The sequence below is a fragment of the Salmo salar genome, unplaced genomic scaffold (genome assembly GCF_965601325.2).
Source record: "Salmo salar unplaced genomic scaffold, fSalSal1 ptg001067l, whole genome shotgun sequence".
Classification (NCBI taxonomy): domain Eukaryota; kingdom Metazoa; phylum Chordata; class Actinopteri; order Salmoniformes; family Salmonidae; genus Salmo; species Salmo salar.
The window spans coordinates 9260-30232 of NW_027675609.1; the positions used below are offsets into that span (position 1 = coordinate 9260).

Consider the following 20973-nt stretch of genomic DNA (forward strand, 5'->3'; position numbering starts at 1 on the left):
AGGAGTACCAGTACTGAGTCAATGTGCAGGGTACCAGGTAGTTGAGGTAATAATGAGACTATAAGGAGTACCAGTACTGAGTCAATGTGCAGGTGTACCAGGTAGTTGAGGTAATAATGAGACTATAAGGAGTACCAGTACTGAGTCAATGTGCAGGGGTACCAGGTAGTTGAGGTAATAATGAGACTATAAGGAGTACCAGTACTGAGTCAATGTGCAGGGGTACCAGGTAGTTGAGGTAATAATGAGACTATAAGGAGTACCAGTACTGAGTCAATGTGCAGGGGTATCAGGTAGTTGAGGTAATAATGAGACTATAAGGAGTACCAGTACTGAGTCAATGTGCAGGGGTACCAGGTAGTTGAGGTAATAATGAGACTATAAGGAGTACCAGTACTGAGTCAATGTGCAGGGGTACCAGGTAGTTGAGGTAATAATGAGACTATAAGGAGTACCAGTACTGAGTCAATGTGCAGGGGTACCAGGTAGTTGAGCTAATAATGAGACTATAAGGAGTACCAGTACTGAGTCAATGTGCAGGGGTACCAGGTAGTTGAGGTAATAATGAGACTATAAGGAGTACCCATACTGAGTCAATGTGCAGGGGTACCAGGTAGTTGAGGTAATAATGAGACTATAAGGAGTACCAGTACTGAGTCAATGTGCAGGGGTACCAGGTAGTTGAGGTAATAATGAGACTATAAGGAGTACCAGTACTGAGTCAATGTGCAGGGGTACCAGGTAGTTGAGCTAATAATGAGACTATAAGGAGTACCAGTACTGAGTCAATGTGCAGGGGTACCAGGTAGTTGAGGTAATAATGAGACTATAAGGAGTACCCATACTGAGTCAATGTGCAGGGGTACCAGGTAGTTGAGGTAATAATGAGACTATAAGGAGTACCAGTACTGAGTCAATGTGCAGGGGTACCAGGTAGTTGAGGTAATAATGAGACTATAAGGAGTACCAGTACTGAGTCAATGTGCAGGGGTACCAGGTAGTTGAGGTAATAATGAGACTATAAGGAGTACCCATACTGAGTCAATGTGCAGGGGTACCAGGTAGTTGAGGTAATAATGAGACTATAAGGAGTACCAGTACTGAGTCAATGTGCAGGGGTACCAGGTAGTTGAGGTAATAATGAGACTATAAGGAGTACCAGTACTGAGTCAATGTGCAGGGGTACCAGGTGGTTGAGGTAATAATGAGACTATAAGGAGTACCAGTACTGAGTCAATGTGCAGGGGTACCAGGTAGTTGAGGTAATAATGAGACTATAAGGAGTACCAGTACTGAGTCAATGTGCAGGGGTACCAGGTAGTTGAGGTAATAATGAGACTATAAGGAGTACCAGTACTGAGTCAATGTGCAGGGGTACCAGGTAGTTGAGGTAATAATGAGACTATAAGGAGTACCAGTACTGAGTCAATGTGCAGGGGTACCAGGTAGTTGAGGTAATAATGAGACTATAAGGAGTACCAGTACTGAGTCAATGTGCAGGGGTACCAGGTAGTTGAGGTAATAATGAGACTATAAGGAGAACCAGTACTGAGTCAATGTGCAGGGGTACCAGGTAGTTGAGGTAATAATGAGACTATAAGGAGTACCAGTACTGAGTCAATGTCCAGGGGTACCAGGTAGTTGAGGTAATAATGAGACTATAAGGAGTACCAGTACTGAGTCAATGTGCAGGGGTACCAGGTAGTTGAGGTAATAATGAGACTATAAGGAGTACCAGTACTGAGTCAATGTGCAGGGGTACCAGGTAGTTGAGGTAATAATGAGACTATAAGGAGTACCAGTACTGAGTCAATGTGTAGGGGTACCAGGTAGTTGAGGTAATAATGAGACTATAAGGAGTACCAGTACTGAGTCAATGTGCAGGGGTACCAGGTAGTTGAGGTAATAATGAGACTATAAGGAGTACCCATACTGAGTCAATGTGCAGGGGTACCAGGTAGTTGAGGTAATAATGAGACTATAAGGATTACCAGTACTGAGTCAATGTGCAGGGGTACCAGGTAGTTGAGGTAATAATGAGACTATAAGGAGTACCAGTACTGAGTCAATGTGCAGGGGTACCAGGTAGTTGAGCTAATAATGAGACTATAAGGAGTACCAGTACTGAGTCAATGTGCAGGGGTACCAGGTAGTTGAGGTAATAATGAGGCTATAAGGAGTACCCATACTGAGTCAATGTGCAGGGGTACCAGGTAGTTGAGGTAATAATGAGACTATAAGGAGTACCAGTACTGAGTCAATGTGCAGGGGTACCAGGTAGTTGAGGTAATAATGAGACTATAAGGAGTACCAGTACTGAGTCAATGTGCAGGGGTACCAGGTAGTTGAGGTGTCCTCCTCCCAGAGTGCTAAGAACCTTGGCGTGACCCTGGACAACACCCTGTCGTTCTCCACTAACATCAAGGTGGTGACCCGATCCTGTAGGTTCATGCTCTACAACATTCGCAGAGTACGACCCTGCCTCACACAGGAAGCGGCGCAGGTCCTAATCCAGGCACTTGTCATCTCCCGCCTGGATTACTGCAACTCGCTGTTGGCTGGGCTCCCTGCCTGTGCCATTAAACCCCTACAACTCATCCTGACCGCCGCAGCCCGTCTGGTGTTCAACCTTCCCAAGTTCTCTCACGTCACCCCGCTCCTCCGCTCTCTCCACTGGCTTCCAGTTGAAGCTCGCATCCGCTACAAGACCATGGTGCTTGCCTACGGAGCTGTGAGGGGAACGGCACCTCCGTACCTTCAGGCTCTGATCAGGCCCTACACCCAAACAAGGGCACTGCATTCATCCACCTCTGGCCTGCTCGCCTCCCTACCTCTGAGGAAGCACAGTTCCCGCTCAGCCCAGTCAAAACTGTTCGCTGCTCTGGCACCCCAATGGTGGAACAAGATCCCTCACGACGCCAGGACAGCGGAGTCAATCACCACCTTCCGGAGACACCTGAAACCCCACCTCTTTAAGGAATACCTGGAATAGGATAAAGTAATCCTTCTAACCCCCCCCCCCTTAAAAAATTTAGATGCACTATTGTAAGTGGTTGTTCCACTGAATATTATAAGGTGAATGCACCAATTTGTAAGTCGCTCTGGATAAGAGTGTCTGCTAAGTGACTTAAATGTAATGTAAATGTAATAATGAGACTATAAGGAGTACCAGTACTGAGTCAATGTGCAGGGGTACCAGGTAGTTGAGGTAATAATGAGACTATAAGGAGTACCAGTACTGAGTCAATGTGCAGGGGTACCAGGTAGTTGAGGTAATAATGAGACTATAAGGAGTACCAGTACTGAGTCAATGTGCAGGGATACCAGGTAGTTGAGGTAATAATGAGACTATTAGGAGTACCAGTACTGAGTCAATGTGCAGGGGTACCAGGTAGTTGAGCTAATAATGAGACTATAAGGAGTACCAGTACTGTGTCAATGTGCAGGGGTACCAGGTAGTTGAGGTAATAATGAGACTATAAGGAGTACCAGTACTGAGTCAATGTGCAGGGGTACCATGTAGTTGAGGTAATAATGAGACTATTAGGAGTACCAGTACTGAGTCAATGTGCAGGGGTACCAGGTAGTTGAGCTAATAATGAGACTATAAGGAGTACCAGTACTGTGTCAATGTGCAGGGGTACCAGGTAGTTGAGGTAATAATGAGACTATAAGGAGTACCAGTACTGAGTCAATGTGCAGGGGTACCAGGTAGTTGAGGAAAGTTGATGTAATATGTACATGTAAGTAGGGGTAAAAGTGACTAGGCAATCAGGATAGAGATTACATCTCCTCATCCAGGGAGAGTACACACACACACACACACACACACACACACACACACACACACACACACACACACACACACACACAGAGAGAGAGAGAGGGAATGTGGTGTTTGTTTAATATTGTTTTAGGACTATGAAAATGGACAAAAGGATTAGCCTATGGATTATGAAAACAACTAAAAGAAATGTGAAAATGGGAGAGGAGAAATGACTAGAGACAGTGTTGTTTAACTCACTGACCATGACCCATGAGTTCTTCTTACCTTTGTTCAGTAGAAAAGTCTCCCTCTCTAAAGTCTATAAGAGGATCCATAGACCGGTCACTCTTCATGGACACACAGCTGGGTACAGGGGAGGCTGGTCTCTTCCGCTTGATTGGTCTTCAACACAACAGAGACAAACATTACATCTCTCATCTACTCTGAGCTCAGATGGGAAACATAAGAAGAGTTCCAAAACGCAACATATCACTTTACAGAAATGTTGGTAAATTACCTTTTATTGTTTAAAACAATTCTGAAAGAGATTGGTGTGTTTTTCACTAACCATATCATGGGGTTGTTCAATGACAGACTTGTATTTGTTTAAATCTATTACTTGATGGTTTCATTTCAGAGAGACAAATAATCATGATTTTTTTGCTAAATGCTATATATTTTCCTTACTCTCAAATGTGACCGAATGGCTCAATTCTGTCTTATGTAGCAACATTTGAAATGGTGTTATTTACATTGGATTAAAATAGAAACTCAGAGGTAGAAAATTGTATTTTTTTTTTATTTCACCTTTATTTAACCAGGTAGGCCAGTTGAGAACAAGTTCTCATTTACAACTGCGACCTGGCCAAGATAAAGCAAAGCAGTGCAAAACAAACAACACCACAGAGTTACACATGGAGTAAACAGACATACAGTCAATAACAGAATAGAAAAATATATATACAGTGTGTGCAAATGGCATGAGGAGGTAAGGCAACAAATAGGCCATGATGGCGAAGTAATTACAATTTAGCAAATTAACACTGGAGTGATAGATGAGCAGATGATGATGTGCAAGTAGAAATACTGGTGTGCAAAAGAGCAGCACAGTAAATAAAAACAATATGGGGATGAGGTAGGTAGATTGGATGGGCTATTTACAGATGGGCTGTGTACAGCTGCAGTGATCGGTAAGCTGCTCAGATAGCTGATGCTTAAAGTTAGTGAAGTCTCCAACTTCAGCGATTTTTGCAATTCGTTCCAGTCATTGGAAGCAGAGAACTGGAAGGAAAGGCGGCCAAAAAGGTGTTGGCTTTGGGGATGACCAGTGAGATATACCTGCTGGAGCGCGTGCTACTGTTTGGTGTTGTTATGCTGACCAATGAGCTGAGATAATGCGGAGCTTTACCTAGCAAAGACTTATAGATGATCTGGAGCCAGTGGGCCTGGCGACGAATATGTAGCGAGGGCCAGCCGACGAGAGCATACAGGTTGCAGTGGTGGGTGGTATATGGGGCTTTGTTGACAAAACAGATGGCACTGTGATAGACTGCATCCAGTTTTCTGAGTAGAGTGTTGGAGGCTATTTTGTAAATGACATCGCCAAAGTCGAAGATCAGTAGGATGGTCAGTTTTACAAGGGTATGTTTGGCAGCGTGAGTGAAGGAGGTTTTTTGCGAAATAGGATGCCGATTCTAGATTTAATTTTGGATTGGAGATGCTTAATATGAGTCTGGAAGGAGAGTTTACAGTCTAACCAGACACCTAGGTATTTGTAGTTGTCCACATATTCTAATTCAGAACCGTCCAGAGTAGTGACGCTAAGCCGGTGGGCGGGTGCGAGCAGAGATCGGTTGAAAAGCATGCATTTAGTTTTACTAGCGTTTAAGAGCAGTTGGAGGCCACGGAATGAGTGTTGTATGGCATTGAAGCTCGTTTGGAGATTTGTTAACACAATGTCCAGAGAAGGGCCAGATGTATGCAGAATGATGTCGTCTGCGTAAAGGTGGATCAGGGAATCACCCGCAGCAAGAGCAACATCTTTGATATATACAGAGAAAAGTGTCGGCCCGAAAATTGAACCCTGTGGTACCCCCATAGACACTGCCAGAGGTCCGGACCACAGGCCCTCTGATTTGACACACTGAACTCTATCTGAGAAGTAGTTGGTGAACCAGGCGAGGCAGTCATTTGAGAAACCAAGGCTGTTGAGTCTGCCGATAAGAATACGGTGATTGACAGAGACGAAAGCCTTGGCCAGGTCGATGAAGACGGCTGCACAGAACTGTCTTTTATCGATGGCGGTTATGATATCGTTTAGTACCTTGAGCGTGGCTCAGGTGCACCCGTGACTAGCTGGGAAACCGGATTGCACAGCGGAGAGGGTATGGTTGAGGAACAATGGGAAAGTAATTCTGCTTTGAATGTTGATTAACTTGTAACCTCACTTTTGAGAAAATGGCCATTGAATGTTTTGGTACCTACTGGAGAGCTCTTCTTTGTCTACAGGGCTGTTACTTTGCCAGATAATGTCACCCATCTAAATCAGTAGTTTATTTTTTTAAATAATGAACAAAATGTATGGTATTTTTGGTTGATGTCAGTTTCATTGTTTGTTATGCTATGAATGGTTATTTTATGGTTATAAGTGGTAAAATGAACTAGAATTTTTTTTATTTTGCAATTCTGAGTAATTACTACTTTAGTAAGGAATTACACATTATTTAGTACTACTGCAGTTGCTAAATGATTCCAATAAATGGCAGCATAAGACCACAATGACATTTCAGAAGATTAGATTAGTTTTCTCCCTGGATACACCACCACTCCCCCTCACAGGAAAACTCTTCTTTCTGTCCCTTTACACACTGCTAACACAAGAGGAAGGACTGAAAAAGCATTGAACAGATTACTGTGAAGTAATATAATGATGATTCGTGTTTATTATTACCTGTATTTATGCTCATGTTTTGAAATTATACTTCATTACTGTTACAATTATCATTAAGCCTGAACATTAATTCAGTCATCTCTGGTTGAGAAAAACGTATTTTCCCAGCACATTCATTGTCAAATTCATCAACCAGCATCAACCCACTCTGCCTTCTCTCTCTAGTAGTCAACTCAGCCCCATTGAAAAGCTGGTGTCGTCACTCAACCTTCTCCCGCAAGCGAGGGGCATGCTGAGGTAAATTTACTAAATAGGACGGTTGCATGATGTCATTTATTGGCGGGCTGGAAGACGCACTCTTGTCTTTTCTATTTCGAGGTTGTTTAGTCCCAATATGAGATATTATGAAAATATTTTAAAATGCATGTATACTGAGGTTGAGGTTCTGACTAATGATATTTTACCCAGGGTTCAATACCTGATATAATCACTATTTTTTGCTCTCCCAAAAGCAACACAGCCCTAATACCAGATATATAGCTAACTAAAGTAATGAGTGACCATTTTAGAAAATCATGGGACATATAGTCTGGGGTTGCATGCTATTTTATGTCAATCATATTGCTGCTTGTAGCCTATAACTGATGCTTTGTGGTCTTATGCTACCATCTATTGGAAATATTTAGCAATTAAAAGTGATTAATTCCTGTGTGGCTCAGTTGGTAGAGCATGGTGTTTGTAATGCCAGAGTTGTGGGTTCGATTCCCATGAGGGGACCAGTACGGAGAGAAAAAAAGAAAATGAAATGTATGCAGTCGTTCTGGATAAGAGTGTCTACTAAATGACTAAAATGTAAATGTACATACATTGGTGAGGCAGCTGAGAAATAAAGTGTATTTTTCACATTAATTCCTTAGATCAGTCTCAAACCTGCCCCACCTATCCCACACCAATTCCTGGACTTTCACATAGAGGTTACTAGGTTACCCAGTTCAAACCACATTTGAAAATAAAACTAATGTGGCTTGTTTATCAAGTGTTCTGCCTTGAAACAATAAATATAATAATATAACAAAACAAAACAGCAAAATGTTTAGACAGGTTTTGATTAACAAAATAATCAACATGCTATTTAGTGCTATAATGGTATTTACTATCATAATATTATAACTATAATAGTTTAATGTAGAAACAGGGTTAAGGATTAGGCTAAAATAGGACATATGTAGGGTTAGGGGTTAAGGCTAAAATAGGTCATATGTAGGGTTAGGGGTTAAGGCTAAAATAGGACATATGTAGGGTTAGGGGTTAAGGCTAAAATAGGTCATATGTAGGGTTAGGGGTTAAGGCTAAAATAGGTCATATGTAGGGTTAGGGGTTAAGGCTAAAATAGGTCATATGTAGGGGTAGAGTTTCTGTATTGCACTTTGTGACATGTGCTGATGTAAAACAGGCTTTATAAATACATTTGATAAATTGTTAGGTTTAGGGTTTTTAAGGTAAAAACAGTGTGGGTTTATAGCTCTCTTCCTCCTCCCTATGGCCTTCTGCAGGTACTACATAATTCATTAGCAAATGCATCAGATCTTCAAATCAATGAGCTAGACCTATCCTTTTGGTTTGCAACTCAGTGAATCTGCGCAGCATTCGCTCAATTCGATGCCTACGAATGAAGATTTAGATGCATATCAAATTACCCAGCAGCCATTTAGGGACAACAAGTAGTCAAAAAAGGTGTTATTTCTTAATTTAAAAAAATATTCTGTCTGTTTAAATCAGCCACATCTGGAAAAAGAAGACAGGGACATGCGTTTTGCTTGGGTTGTATACCTTTTTCTGAAAACACATATGGTTAACCATGACCAGAAAATGTTTAACGTTTGATGGGTATGTGCCAGCCATCATCAAGACTGAGAGTCACCACAACATTGTGGTGTCTCACAGGCAAACATTGAGCTTGTGCACCAAGTAGCATAAAGTTTGATAATAAAGCATAAAGCTAACTGAACAATAAACTTTGGTGTCTCAGAACTGTTGCTAACTCTGTTATTCCCCAAGATCACCTCAGCCCACTCTGCATATAACCGGACAATATGCTTGGTAGTGATGGGTCGTCCACAAACAAGTTGGCTCTAAGAGCCGGCTCGCATATCGGAAGAGCCAAATCTATTTAGAAAAATATCTAAAAATTAACATATGGATAATCAAAAGATTTAAATTAATAGAATTAACTAATTCAAAGAACGAAAAAAGAAATAAAATAATATAGGCCTAAACGCTCACGCGCACACATTCGTTCTGACTGTCTGCTCAGACTAACAGCCTCACTTGTTGTTCCTGTCAATCAGACACGCAGTGTCAATCAGTGAACCAAAGATGCGTGAGGGAGGGCTGAGCCAACTCACTCACAGTCACACACTTAGTAGAAGAGGAGAGAGGAAGGACAGCTGTGAAAACAACAGCTGGAATATGAGTCAGAAGCACAGTAGCATTTGGATGCATTTTAATAATGTAGACAATGTTAGAGCACAGTGTAGAATTTGCCAAAAAAAAACCTCATATAAAGCCGGTTCTACGCACAATCTGCACCGGCATATGTGATCTGTGAACGGTGAAGCTAGCTGTAGTGGAGCTTGGAGAAACTAGCGGGCCTGCTAGTGATAGTGGTGGAGCCAGCACCTCCACACGTGGAGATGTATCCACTCAGTCCAGTAGGCCTGCTAGTGATAGTGGTGGAGCCAGCACCTCCACACGTGGAGATGTATCCACTCAGTCCAGTAGGCCTGCTAGTGATAGTGGTGGAGCCAGCACCTCCACACGTGGAGATGTATCCACTCAGTCCAGTAGACCTGCTCCGCGACACACAGCAGCGCAGTCTTCTATGGACCAGTTTATTCCAAAGTCTATGTCTGTAGTAAAACAAGGCCAAATTGATATTGCATTGGCTAAAATGATTGCCACCGATTTCCAGCCATTTTAGATTGTGAAGGACAGAGGTTTTAGAAATTATAGCAATAGTCTAAATCCAATGTACACTATTCCAAGCAGGAAAACCCTTTCAAAATAACTTTTTCCACAACTGTACGAGAGCACACAGGCTTCAGTGCGGGAAAGAGTCCAAAAAGCTACTGCAGTTTGCCTTACCACTGGACATCAACTTCATACATGTCGGTTACATGTCACTTCATTGAAGATTTTTCGATGTCTAGCTGTCTTCTGGACTGCTTTGAGTTCAGCGACAGACACACCTCAGAGAACTTGGCAGAGGAACTGTTGAGAGTGGCCAGAGAATGGCAAGTAGATGGAAAAGTGGTCTGTTGTGTTATGCAGCTAACATAATTTAAGCCATGAAAATGTTTAAATGAACCCATCATCCATGTCTTGCCCACACAATCAACCTGATTGTAAGAGATGCTCTGAAGGTGATGAAGCCCACTGTGGACAAAGTGAAATCAGCTGTGGAATACTTCTAATACTTCTAATACTTTAAATATGTTGAAGCGGTTTCTTGAGTCAAAGTATGCCATCATCTCTACCCTGGCCATTGTCATTGCACCTGTTGATGCTCTGACCCAAGAGGAATGGGTGGTAATATTGTGATGATGACAAATAATTACTGAGAGAAGAAACCGCATCTGAAAGAGGCAGCTTGCATTTCTGAATGCAAATCTCTCATAAAAGCAAAATATGGTCAGCATTGCTGTGTGCTGCTGGTTATAACATGGCAATAAAGAAGAGAGAGAAGAGAGGGAACAGTTTAATGTTTTAAGTGGGGTGCTGCCGTTTTTCACGTTTTTATTTATTTTTATTTGATATGGTGCAATATTCTATTATGCTGTTCAGATTGTATTCGTTTTGAATGGTCAGATTTATATGTATTTTGTTTATATACATTAAAAAGTTATACTTTAAATCCACATGTGTAATAGCATTATTTTTCATAACAAACCAATGCATTTTTAAATACATTGTGGTTCAGGTAGAGTGAGTTCATTTAATAATTGAAATATAATTTTTTTAACACCAATCACTGGCCATCAGTATTGGCGCCACACCGTACGTGAACGCGTACAGGGATGCGGGCAGTTCCAGAACGTGGACAGTTCTGTACAGGGATGCGGGCAGTTCCAGAACGCGGACATGAGCAGTGCAACACAATCCTCTAAACCCAGTCTTTACAGTGGGTTACATTAGTAATATTAATTTTTTATTATTATGTTAGATAAACATTCCACTTTTTTTATAACAATATTTTGAGATCTGGGCCCATATCCACAAAGCGTCTCAGAGTAGAAAATTGGTCGAATAAGTGCTGAGAATAAAGACATTTTACACTTCTGGGTATAAATTAAAGCTATGCATGAAGTCTCTAGTCCCACCTAGTTGGCAGATATTTAGGACACATCGTGAGCTGTCCTAAGAAGTTAAGAGTTAACAGCAGGTGTCTTGATAATACTATAGAATAATGCAGTGAGTCAGTGGTTCCTGAGCCACATGTAATTGCTTTGTAGTAGTTAAAAATAATGTTTTATATTTCTATATGATCAATCCATTAATAATATATGTCTTGTGCTTTTGGCAATGATTTATGTATAATACTTATGTATAACAAGTGATACCATGTATGTCTCCAAAGCATTTTGTCTTCATTTTGGCAGATTAATTTATGCAAATTTCCCAAGATTAACTCAGGTTTTCGCCCAGTGGCTAAGGAGTTGGAGCTGTGGCAGGAGTTGGACCTGTGGCTGAAAGGTGGCTGGTTTATATCCCGGGTGTCACGATCCTCGTCTTCTGACAAAAATCACTGTCGGAGAACGTGGACCAATACGCAGCAGGTTGTGTGCTCAACATCATGTTTATGAAACACGTTGATCAAGAAAAAAACAATAAATGCAGCCAACACGACAGGAGACAGTTTCGCAGGCTATAACTAGCAGTGCAAAAAACAACTACCCACGAAACACAAAGACAAACACACCCTACTATATAGGACCCCCGATCAAAGGCAACTCAACACACCTGCCTTCAATTGAGAGTCCAACTCCAATTAACTAGACATAGAAACACAGACATAGACCAGTGACAAACCCCATAAACATACATCAACTCCCCTCTGCCACGTCCTGACCAAACTACAATAACCAAATATACTCTATACTGGTCAGGACGTGACACCGGGCCGGGCGCTGGAAAAAACGGGAGGAATTGATCTGACCACTGGAGGGCTGCTGGGTTCACATCCTCAAAACAATCACCATTCGTTGATCAGAACTCTAGAGGTTCTTCTTCACTGAACCCCAAAATATATATCACTTTTAGTGGTTCCATATATTAAGGAAGTGATAGAAGCCTTTTTGGTTCTATAAGGAACCTTCTTTTCTAAGAGTGTAAAATTAACACGTTTTTCTTTTGATTATTTAATTATCTACATCATGTTATTTCAAGATATCCCTTTAGAGCGCAACATCACGTTGTTAAAACATAATCCTAAATTGGGCGTGGCTATAAATTAGGCAATTTGAAGGCATCTAGGGCGTAATATGTGTTCGATGAAAATGAACATTGTATGCAACGTTGTAGGCAACATTATTGGCAAGGGACTTGATGCCTACTATGCCAAAGCTATTTAGAGTTGTTAAACGGGTGTGAAGAGTGTGTTGATATAACGGTAATATTGTCAAAATTCTTATTGTAACAACGATCAGAATTGGTAAAGAAAATATTAATTCCATTATATTAGGCAATAATTAAGAGTAGACAAAGTGGTCGTGTCATGTGAAAATTCTATCAAATGTGTTACATTGCAACGAGTACAGTCAGGGTGCTGTGGAACCCCTGCAGTACCTCCACAGACCCCGGATTGAGAACCCCTGCAGTACCTCCACAGACCCCGGATTGAGAACCCCTGCAGTACCTCCACAGACCCCGGATTGAGAACCCCTGATTTAGCAGATGCTCTTATCCAGAGAGATTTACAGTAAGTGCATTCATCTTAATATTTATTTGGGGAATAAACGTAAAAAAAATCTTCATAAAAGGATATGAACTATGACCTGTCCACCAGACATGATACCTTGTTGTGCTGCTAATCCAGTTTCTACTGGTCTGACTGAGGATATGAACTATGACCTGTCCACCAAACATGATACCTTGTTGTGCTGCTGATCCAGTTTCTACTGGTCTGACTGAGGATATGAACTCTGACCTGTTCACCAGACATGATACCTTGTTGTGCTGCTGATCCAGTTTCTACTGGTCTGAGGATATGAACTCTGACCTGTCCACCAGACGTGATACCTTGTTGTGCTGCTGATCCAGTTTCTACTGGTCTGACTGAGGATATGAACTCTGACCTGTTCACCAGACGTGATACCTTGTCCCGAAACTGTAGTTTCAACCCCCTCCCTCTCTCTCTCCCTCCCTCCCAATCCATCCCTCTTTCTCCCTCCCTCAACCTCTGAATGCTCAACTATGAAAAGCAACCTGACATTTACTCATGAGGTGCTGCCCTGTTGCAACCTCTATAACCACTGTGATTATTATTTCACCCTGCTGGTCATCTAGGAACATTTGAACATCTTGAAGAACGATCTGGCCTTAATGGCCATGTACTCTTACAATCTCCACCCAGGCACAGCCAGAAGAGGACTGGCCACTCCTCATAGCCTGGTTCCTCTCTACCCAGCACAGCCAGAAGAGGACTGGCCACCCCTCAGAGCTTGGTTCCTCTCTACCCAGCACAGCCAGAAGAGGACTGGCCACTCCTCAGAGCCTGGTTCCCCTCTACCCAGCATAGCCAGAAGAGGACTGGCCACCCCTCAGAGCCTGGTTCCTCTCTACCCAGTACAGCCAGTAGAGGACTGGCCACTCCTCAGAGCCTGGTTCCTCTCTACCCAGCACAGCCAGAAGAGGACTGGCCACCCCTCAGAGCCTGGTTCCTCTCTACCCAGCACAGCCAGTAGAAGACTGGCCACTCCTCAGGACCTGGTTCCTCTCAAGGTTTCTTCCTAGGTTCCTGCCTTTCTAGGGAGTTTTTCCAGCCACTGGGCTTCAACATCCGAACATGATCTGTTCAGCACGAGACGATCGTTAGACCCAATGACGTGTTTCTGCCAATGAGCTTCAAATCAAATCAAATTGTATTTGATAAAAAAATTTTAATAATAATAATAACAATAAAATAACGATAATGAGACTATAAGGAGTACCAGTACTGAGTCAATGTGCAGGGGTACCAGGTAGTTGAGGTAATAATGAGACTATAAGGAGTACCAGTACTGAGTCAATGTGCAGGGGTACCAGGTAGTTGAGGTAATAATGAGACTATAAGGAGTACCAGTACTGAGTCAATGTGCAGGGGTACCAGGTAGTTGAGGTAATAATGAGACTATAAGGAGTACCAGTACTGAGTCAATGTGCAGGGGTACCAGGTAGTTGAGGTAATAATGAGACTATAAGGAGTACCAGTACTGAGTCAATGTGCAGGGGTACCAGGTAGTTGAGGTAATAATGAGACTATAAGGAGTACCAGTACTGAGTCAATGTGCAGGGTACCAGGTAGTTGAGGTAATAATGAGACTATAAGGAGTACCAGTACTGAGTCAATGTGCAGGGGTACCAGGTAGTTGAGGTAATAATGAGACTATAAGGAGTACCAGTACTGAGTCAATGTGCAGGGTACCAGGTAGTTGAGGTAATAATGAGACTATAAGGAGTACCAGTACTGAGTCAATGTGCAGGGGTACCAGGTAGTTGAGGTAATAATGAGACTATAAGGAGTACCAGTACTGAGTCAATGTGCAGGGGTACCAGGTAGTTGAGGTAATAATGAGACTATAAGGAGTACCAGTACTGAGTCAATGTGCAGGGGTACCAGGTAGTTGAGGTAATAATGAGACTATAAGGAGTACCAGTACTGAGTCAATGTGCAGGGGTACCAGGTAGTTGAGGTAATAATGAGACTATAAGGATTACCAGTACTGAGTCAATGTGCAGGGGTACCAGGTAGTTGAGGTAATAATGAGACTATAAGGAGTACCAGTACTGAGTCAATGTGCAGGGGTACCAGGTAGTTGAGGTAATAATGAGACTATAAGGAGTACCAGTACTGAGTCAATGTGCAGGGGTACCAGGTAGTTGAGGTAATAATGAGACTATAAGGAGTACCAGTACTGAGTCAATGTGCAGGTGTACCAGGTAGTTGAGGTAATAATGAGACTATAAGGAGTACCAGTACTGAGTCAATGTGCAGGGGTACCAGGTAGTTGAGCTAATAATGAGACTATAAGGAGTACCAGTACTGAGTCAATGTGCAGGGGTACCAGGTAGTTGAGGTAATAATGAGACTATAAGGAGTACCAGTACTGAGTCAATGTGCAGGGGTACCAGGTAGTTGAGGTAATAATGAGACTATAAGGAGTACCAGTACTGAGTCAATGTGCAGGGGTACCAGGTAGTTGAGGTAATAATGAGACTATAAGGAGTACCAGTACTGAGTCAATGTGCAGGGGTACCAGGTAGTTGAGGTAATAATGAGACTATAAGGAGTACCAGTACTGAGTCAATGTGCAGGGGTACCAGGTAGTTGAGCTAATAATGAGACTATAAGGAGTACCAGTACTGAGTCAATGTGCAGGGGTACCAGGTAGTTGAGGTGTCCTCCTCCCAGAGTGCTAAGAACCTTGGCGTGACCCTGGACAACACCCTGTCGTTCTCCACTAACATCAAGGTGGTGACCCGATCCTGTAGGTTCATGCTCTACAACATTCGCAGAGTACGACCCTGCCTCACACAGGAAGCGGCGCAGGTCCTAATCCAGGCACTTGTCATCTCCCGCCTGGATTACTGCAACTCGCTGTTGGCTGGGCTCCCTGCCTGTGCCATTAAACCCCTACAACTCATCCTGACCGCCGCAGCCCGTCTGGTGTTCAACCTTCCCAAGTTCTCTCACGTCACCCCGCTCCTCCGCTCTCTCCACTGGCTTCCAGTTGAAGCTCGCATCCGCTACAAGACCATGGTGCTTGCCTACGGAGCTGTGAGGGGAACGGCACCTCCGTACCTTCAGGCTCTGATCAGGCCCTACACCCAAACAAGGGCACTGCATTCATCCACCTCTGGCCTGCTCGCCTCCCTACCTCTGAGGAAGCACAGTTCCCGCTCAGCCCAGTCAAAACTGTTCGCTGCTCTGGCACCCCAATGGTGGAACAAGATCCCTCACGACGCCAGGACAGCGGAGTCAATCACCACCTTCCGGAGACACCTGAAACCCCACCTCTTTAAGGAATACCTGGAATAGGATAAAGTAATCCTTCTAACCCCCCCCTCCCCCCTTAAAAGATTTAGATGCACTATTGTAAGTGGTTGTTCCACTGAATATTATAAGGTGAATGCACCAATTTGTAAGTCGCTCTGGATAAGAGTGTCTGCTAAATGACTTAAATGTAATGTAAATGTAATAATGAGACTATAAGGAGTACCAGTACTGAGTCAATGTGCAGGGGTACCAGGTAGTTGAGGTAATAATGAGACTATAAGGATTACCAGTACTGAGTCAATGTGCAGGGGTACCAGGTAGTTGAGGTAATAATGAGACTATAAGGAGTACCAGTACTGAGTCAATGTGCAGGGATACCAGGTAGTTGAGGTAATAATGAGACTATTAGGAGTACCAGTACTGAGTCAATGTGCAGGGGTACCAGGTAGTTGAGCTAATAATGAGACTATAAGGAGTACCAGTACTGTGTCAATGTGCAGGGGTACCAGGTAGTTGAGGTAATAATGAGACTATAAGGAGTACCAGTACTGAGTCAATGTGCAGGGGTACCAGGTAGTTGAGGAAAGTTGATGTAATATGTACATGTAAGTAGGGGTAAAAGTGACTAGGCAATCAGGATAGAGATTACATCTCCTCATCCAGGGAGAGTACACACACACACACACACACACACACACACACACACACACATTTACACACACACACACACAGAGAGAGAGAGGGAATGTGGTGTTTGTTTAATATTGTTTTAGGACTATGAAAATGGACAAAAGGATTAGCCTATGGATTATGAAAACAACTAAAAGAAATGTGAAAATGGGAGAGGAGAAATGACTAGAGACAGTGTTGTTTAACTCACTGACCATGACCCATGAGTTCTTCTTACCTTTGTTCAGTAGAAAAGTCTCCCTCTCTAAAGTCTATAAGAGGATCCATAGACCGGTCACTCTTCATGGACACACAGCTGGGTACAGGGGAGGCTGGTCTCTTCCGCTTGATTGGTCTTCAACACAACAGAGACAAACATTACATCTCTCATCTACTCTGAGCTCAGATGGGAAACATAAGAAGAGTTCCAAAACGCAACATATCACTTTACAGAAATGTTGGTAAATTACCTTTTATTGTTTAAAACAATTCTGAAAGAGATTGGTGTGTTTTTCACTAACCATATCATGGGGTTGTTCAATGACAGACTTGTATTTGTTTAAATCTATTACTTGATGGTTTCATTTCAGAGAGACAAATAATCATGATTTTTTTGCTAAATGCTATATATTTTCCTTACTCTCAAATGTGACCGAATGGCTCAATTCTGTCTTATGTAGCAACATTTGAAATGGTGTTATTTACATTGGATTAAAATAGAAACTCAGAGGTAGAAAATTGTATTTTTTTTTTATTTCACCTTTATTTAACCAGGTAGGCCAGTTGAGAACAAGTTCTCATTTACAACTGCGACCTGGCCAAGATAAAGCAAAGCAGTGCAAAACAAACAACACCACAGAGTTACACATGGAGTAAACAGACATACAGTCAATAACAGAATAGAAAAATATATATACAGTGTGTGCAAATGGCATGAGGAGGTAAGGCAACAAATAGGCCATGATAGCGAAGTAATTACAATTTAGCAAATTAACACTGGAGTGATAGATGTGCAGATGATGATGTGCAAGTAGAAATACTGGTGTGCAAAAGATCAAAAAAGTAAATAAAAACAGTATGGGGATGAGGTAGGTTGATTGGATGGGCTATTTACAGATGGGCTGTCACAACATCCACAGAAGGGGGCGCCTCTCCTCGGTCGAGCGGCGCTCGGCGATCGTCGTCGCCGGCCTACTAGCTGCCACCGATCTGTGTTTCAGTGTCTATTAGTTATGTCTGGGTTTTGTTTGCACCTGTTTTGTGTTTTGTCATTAGTGGGGGGGTTATTTAGTCTGTCTGTGTTTAGCTAGGATTTTGTGCGGGATTGTTCGTTGTTACGTGTGATGTTACTTTTATTATCTAGGCATTAGGGTTGCCGGGCTGCGCCCCGTCTGCCTTTTGAACGGAGCTTCTTTTTGTCCATTTTTCTGACTGTTATGCTCCCAGCCGTATGTGAAACTTACCCGTGGATTTATTAAATTAAGATTGTTCCAACGGACCTCAGTCTCCTGCGTTTGACTCACTCCTTAAACTGTTCATTCCGCTCGTGACATGGGCTGTGTACAGCTGCAGTGATCGGTAAGCTGCTCAGATAGCTGATGCTTAAAGTTAGTGAAGTCTCCAACTTCAGCGATTTTTGCAATTCGTTCCAGTCATTGGAAGCAGAGAACTGGAAGGAAAGGCGGCCAAAAAGGTGTTGGCTTTGGGGATGACCAGTGAGATATACCTGCTGGAGTGCGTGCTATGGGTGGGTGTTGCTATGGTGACCAGTGAGCTGAGATAATGCGGAGCTTTACCTAGCAAAGACTTATAGATGATCTGGAGCCAGTGGGCCTGGCAACGAATATGTAGTGAGGGCCAGCCGACGAGAGCATACATGTCGCAGTTTGTGGGTGGTATATGGGGCTTTGGTGACAAAACAGATGGCACTGTGATAGACTGCATCCAGTTTTCTGAGTAGAGTGTTGGAGGCTATTTTGTAAATGACATCGCCGAAGTCGAGGATCAGTAGGATGGTCAGTTTTACAAGGGTATGTTTGGCAGCGTGAGTGAAGGAGGTTTTTGCGAAATAGGATGCCGATTCTAGATTTAATTTTGGATTGGAGATGCTTAATATGAGTCTGGAAGGAGAGTTTACAGTCCAGCCAGACACCTAGGTATTTGTAGTTGTCCACATATTCTAAGTTAAAACCGTCCAGAGTAGTGATGCTGACGGGCGGGTGCGGGCAGAGATCGGTTGAAAAGCATGCATTTAGTTTTACTAGCGTTTAAGAGCAGTTGGAGGCCACGGAATGAGTGTTGTATAGCATTGAAGCTCGTTTGGAGATTTGTTAACACAATGTCCAGAGAAGGGCCAGATGTATGCAGTATGGTGTCGTCTGCGTAGAGGTGGATCAGGGAATCACCCGCAGCAAGAGCAACATCTTTGATATATACAGAGAAAAGTGTCGGCCCGAAAATTGAAACCTGTGGTACCCCCATAGACACTGCCAGAGGTCCGGACCACAGGCCCTCCTGATTTGACACACTGAACTCTATCTGAGAAGTAGTTGGTGAACCAGGCGAGGCTGCCATTTGAGAAACCAAGGCTGTTGAGTCTGCCGATAAGAATACGGTGATTGACAGAGACGAAAGCCTTGGCCAGGTCAATGAAGACGGCTGCACAGAACTGTCTTTTATCAATGGCGGTTATGATATCGTTTAGTACCTTGAGCGTGGCTCAGGTGCACCCGTGACTAGCTGGGAAACCGGATTGCACAGCGGAGAGGGTATGGTTGAGGAACAATGGGAAAGTAATTCTGCTTTGAATGTTGATTAACTTGTAACCTCACTTTTGAGAAAATGGCCATTGAATGTTTTGGTACCTACTGGAGAGCTCTTCTTTGTCTACAGGGCTGTTACTTTGGCAGATAATGTCACCCATCTAAATAAGTAGTTTATTTTTTTGAATAATGAACTAAATGTATGGTATTTTTGGTTGATGTCAGTTTCATTGTTTGTTATGCTATGAATGGTTATTTTATGGTTGTAAGTGGTAAAATGAACCTGAATTTTTTTTATTTTGCAATTCTGAGTAATTACTACTTTAGTAAGGAATTACACATTATTCAGTACTACTTCAGTTGCTAAATAATTCCAATCGATGGCAGCATAAGACCACAAATGATATTTCAGAAGATAAGTTTAGTTTTCTCCCTGGATACACCACCACTCCCCGCGCTTCTTTCTGTCCCTTTCCACACTGCTAACGCAAGAGGAGAGACTGAAAAAGCATTGAACAGATTACTGTGAAGTAATATAATGATGATTCATGTTTATTATTACCTGTTTTTATGCTCATGTTTTACACTTCATTAACATAACGATTAACAATAAGTCTGAACATTAATTCAGTCACCTCTGGTCGAGAAAAATATATTTTCCCAGTACGTTCATTCTCTAACTCATCAACCAGCATCCACCTGCTCTGCCTTCTCGAGCAAGCCAGGGGCATGTGGAGGTAAATTGAATTTAAAGGTAAAATGTTGAGGTAAATTTACTAACCGGGAGGGTTAAAGAGTACAGTCAGGGTGCCGCAGAACCCCTGCAGTACCTCTGGAGACCCCAGATTGAGAACCCCTGATTTGGCAGATGCTCTTATCCAGAGAGATTTACAGTAAGAGCATTCACCTTAAGATAGCTATTTATTTAGGAAATAAACTTAATGAATTATTCATAAAATTGTTATCTCACCTCTTAGCTTTGGTGTTATGTCCCCCAGAGAGATGCATTTTAGAGACAGGGCCCCCCTCCTCTCTCTCCCCAGAGAGACTCATTTTAGAGGCAGGGCCCCCCTCCTCTCTCTCCCCAGAGAGACTCATTTTAGAGTCAGGGCCCCCCTCCTCTCTCTCCCCAGAGAGACTAATTTTAGAGGCAGGGCCCCCCTCCTCTCTCTCCCCAGAGAGAATCATTTTAGAGTCAGGGCCCCCCTCCTCTCTCTCCCCAGAGAGACTCATTTTAGAGCACTGACCCCTGTAAACAGAGATCCAGCATGTTGGTTGTGGTTAACACAGTGACAACTAAACAGAGATCCAGCATGTTGGTTGTGGTTAACACAGTGACAACTAAACAGAGATCCAACATGTTGGTTGTGGTTAAGACAGTGACAACTAAACAGAGATCCAGCATGTTGGTTGTGGATAACACAGTGACAACTAAACAGAGATCCAGCATGTTGGTTGTGGTTAACACAGTAACAACTAGTTCTTGACTGTTAATTGTTCTCATGTATTCATTATCTCTTAGAGAAATAAAACATTTACTAACAGATACATAGAAACAGTCAGGTGATTTAAAGCATCACATGAACATGTTGTTGTGACATTTCATCTCCATGGTAACCGTCAATAATAATAA

General features: G+C 42.7%; 1 long non-coding RNA gene across 1 annotated transcript; it reads right to left on the reverse strand.

Moving 5' to 3' along the window:
• Positions 1-1937: 1937 nt before the first annotated feature.
• LOC145877399 (uncharacterized) lies at positions 1938-20583 on the reverse strand. Its single transcript, XR_014391687.1, has 3 exons — positions 20311-20583; positions 16817-16933; positions 1938-4168 (listed from the first exon to the last, which is right to left on the reverse strand). It is a non-coding gene; the product is annotated as an uncharacterized LOC145877399 (long non-coding RNA).
• Positions 20584-20973: the final 390 nt, after the last annotated feature.